Source organism: Plecotus auritus (genome assembly GCF_963455305.1).
Source record: "Plecotus auritus genome assembly, chromosome: 2".
NCBI classification, from domain to species: domain Eukaryota; kingdom Metazoa; phylum Chordata; class Mammalia; order Chiroptera; family Vespertilionidae; genus Plecotus; species Plecotus auritus.
This window is the reverse complement of record NC_137771.1, coordinates 140138158-140142107: the sequence shown is the minus strand read 5'-3', so window position 1 is coordinate 140142107 and position 3950 is coordinate 140138158. Positions and strand designations below refer to the sequence as shown.

The window sequence follows — 3950 nt, the reverse complement described above, 5'->3', positions numbered from 1 at the left end:
TTAGCACAATAAATAACTTCTAGTTCCATTCATGCTGTGGCAAATGGTATGATTTCATTCTTTTTATGGCCAACTGATGGTTAGAGTAATATTCTATTGTGTATATGTACCACAACATTTTTATTCACTCATCTATTTATGGGCACTTGAGTTGTTTTCATATCTTGGCTATCCTATCTAATAAAAGAGTAATATGCAAATTGACCGTCACCCCAACACACAAGATGGCTGCCCCCATGTGGTCAAAGATGGCTGCCCCATTTGGTCAAAGATGGCTGTCCCCATGTGGACACAAGATGGCCACCACAAGATGGCCAATGGGGGGGCAGTTGTGGGCGATCAGGCCAGCAGGGGAGGGCAGTTAGGGGTGACCGGGCTGGTAGAGGAGGGTAATTGGGGGAGACCAGGCCTGCAGGGGAGGGCAGTTGGTGGGGGGCAGGCCTACAGGGGAATACAGTTGGGGGGACTCAGGCATGCAGGGGAGGGCAGTTGGGGGGGATCTGGCCTGCAGGGGAAGGCAGTTGGGGCCAACCAGGCTTACAGGGGAAGTCAGTTGGGAGGGACCAGGCCTGCAGGGGAGGGCAGTTGGGGACAACCAGGCTTATAGGGGATGGCAGTTAAGGATGACCAGGCTGGCAGGGAAGGGCAGTTAGGGGCAATTGGGCTGGCAGAGGAGTAGTTAAGCATTGATCAGGCTGGCAGGGGAGTGGTTAGGGGGTGATCAGACTGGCAGGCAGAAGTGGTTAGGAGCAATCAGGCAGCCAGGCAGGTGAGTGGTTGGGAGCCAGCAGTCCTGGATTGTGTGAGGGATCCCAGATTGGAGAGGGTGCAGGTTGGTCTGAGGAACACACACACACACACACACACACACACACACACACGTGCATGAATTTTGTGTACTGGGCCTCTAGTTTTAAATAATGCTACACTGAACATATGGGTGCATATATCCTTTTGAATTAGTGTTTTGGGTTTCTTCTCATATATACTCAGAAGTTGAATCACTGGGTCATAAGACAGTTACATTTTTAATTTTTTGAGGAACCTTTATACTGTTTTTTGTAGGGGCTCCACCAGTCTGCATTCCCACCAACAGTGCCTGAGGGTTCCATTTCTCCACATTCTTAGCACCACATCCTGTTTGTTGACTTATTGATGGTAGTCTTTCTGATAGGTGAGAGGTGGTACCTCACTGTGGTTTTCATTTGCATTTCTCTGTTGATTAGTGATGTGGAACATCTTTTTTTCATATATCTATTGGCCATCTGAATGTGCTCTTTGGAGGAGTGTCTATTCAGGTCTTGTGCCCACTATTTATTTATTCATTTATTTACTTATTTATTTAAACTTCAAACACATTTTTATTACACAAAGGTCACATAATTGGATATTTCTCTACTTTGTACACAAATATTTTTACTCTCCACAGAAAGACTTCTTCTTCACTTCTCATTGGGTGATGAAAAACACTAAAATCCTGATTCTAACAGAATAGTAGTAAAAATGCCTCAGTGATTTAAGTTGAAAGCAGTACATTGGTACATGGCTCTTGCGCTTATAAGGAATGTACAGATGTATTTTTATTCAAAAATACAAAATAAATTATCTGTTGGCATGGACAATGACAGCAGTAAACCATTGTATGTTGTCAACTGAAATCAGTAACTGATGGTTAGAGTGATTTTCTTGAACATCAGCTAGTCTTTTCTTCAATCATTTCCTTCAACTGACTTCTCTGAAGTTATAGGTGAGGAGACTGCCCTGAGCTTCCTTTCACAGTTCTCAGTAATGATGGGAAAGCACTATTCTAGGACTAGAACATGCCACCTCCCACCCCTCCTCCCATCCCACCCATCCCACCCATCCCAGGGTCCTTCTCCTCTTTAGGAATTTCTGTGACCACAACTTCTTCTGTTGTTAACAGAGGTGCCACACCAACAGTATCCAGTAAAGTAGTTCTTACAACCTTAGTTGGATCAATGATTCCTTTTTCCACCATATTCATAAAATCTCCAAGTATGGAATCATAACCAATAACTAAAAAACTTTGCATACTTTTCTCAACTATCAATGATCTCTCAACACCTGCATTCTTAGCAATGGTCATTGCAGGAATTTTTAATGCTTTCTTAATAATTTCTGTACCTAGTTTTTGGTCTTCATTAGTTGGAGTTAATGAGTACAAAGCTGGAATCCACCGAAGCAGGGTACAACCCTCTCCTAGAATAATGCCTTCCTCCACAACAGCTCGGGTAGCATTGAGGGCATCTGTGACTCTGTCTTTCTTTTCATTCATTTCAACATCACTTGTCCCACCAACCTTCAGTGCAGCTACTCCATCTGAGACTTTGGCTAGGCTTTCATTTAGTTTTTCCTTTTTATATTCACTAGTTGTAATATCTAACTGCTTGATGATTTCTTGAACACATTTTTCAACTTGAGTCTTGTCACCTTTTCCTTTCAATAGCATGGCATCATCTTTGGTCACAATGACCTCTCCAACTTTTCCTAAGTCATAAGGCTGAACACCTTCTAGATTGAAAGTCAATCCTTCTCCAAACACTGCACTACCAGTAGCAATAGCCCTGTTTTCAAGCAGGTTCTTTCTATTGTCACCAAAACCTGGAGCTCTGACTGCTACAAACTGAAGACCAACTTTTAGCCTATTCAAAATAAGCATACTTAGAGTCTCTCCATCAACATCTTCAGCAATTATGACCAAGGGCTTATGGTGAGCATTGGCAATTTCAAGAGCAGGTATGATGGACTGAACACTAGAAATTTTTTCACTCAATAAAATGTATGCATCTTGGAATTCACATTTCTGACCTTTTTCTGTATTCATAAAGTATGGAGAAATATAACCTAGATCAAACTTCATGCCTTTAATAATTTCTAATTCATCATTCGGTGTTTTTCATCCTTTACTGTGATGACGCCTTTCCTTTCAACCTTCTTCATTGCCTCGGAAATTATGCTGCCAATTTCTTTGTCTCCATTTGCAGGAATTGTAGCAACCTGAGCTACTTCTTCAGGGGTTGTCACAGGTTTAAGACTGCTTCTACAGTTCAGAAATTTCAGCATCAACAACTATCATCACACCTCTCCTGATTTGCATTGGATTAGCACCTTTACTAATCTTCTCAAAGCCTTCCTTGGCAATGGAGCGTGCCAGTACAGTAGCAATGGTGGTGCCATCCCCAGCCTCTTCATTTATATTATTGAGAACATCTTGAACAAGTTAAGCGCCAATATTTTTATGTTTATATTTTAAGTCAATGGACTTTGCAATGGTCACACCCTCTTTTGTTACTTTGGGACTTTCCCAGCTCTGTTCAATAATCACTGTTCTTCCCTTTGGCCTCATAGTAATGGCTATAGCATCGACTAAAGTATTAAGGCTCGAGCCTCTGCACCAAATTTTACATCTTTGGCATAAGCCCTAGTGAGATGAGGAGTCAGTGCCCTAGACACGGGCCTAATCTGGCAAAAGACTGTGTGTAATCGAAGCATTTCTGCGGGGTGGCAGGGCGTGCAGGCAGTGAGTGAGGGCTTGTGCCCACTTTTTAAATTGGATTGTTCATTTTTTTGTGTTGAGTTATATGAGTTTTTAAAAGTATATATTTTGGATATTAACCCTTCATTGGATGTATCATTGGCAAATATGTTCTCCCATTTAGTAGGTAGTCTTTTTGTTTTGTTGATGGTTTCCTTTGCTGTGCAAAACCTTTTTTAGTTTGATGCAGTCTCATTAGTTTATTTATTTATTTTTTATTTCCTTTGCCTAAGGAGATATATTACAAAAACATTGCTAAGAGAAATGTCAGAGATTTTACTGCCTATGTTTTCTTCTGGGAGTTTTGTGATTTTGAGCTATGCATTTAAGTCTCTAATCCATTTTGTATTTATTTAAGACCATTTCTCAGTGTCATATGCTGCTAAGACAGTAG

At 41.4% G+C, this 3950-nt stretch overlaps 1 pseudogene across 1 annotated transcript; it reads right to left on the bottom strand.

Annotated features, from left to right (window-relative positions):
- Window positions 1–1813: 1813 nt before the first annotated feature.
- Window positions 1814–3513, bottom strand: LOC308241566 (60 kDa heat shock protein, mitochondrial-like; annotated as a pseudogene). Its single transcript has one exon. The product of its transcript is annotated as a 60 kDa heat shock protein, mitochondrial-like (transcript).
- Between the last annotated feature and the right edge of the window lie 437 nt (window positions 3514–3950).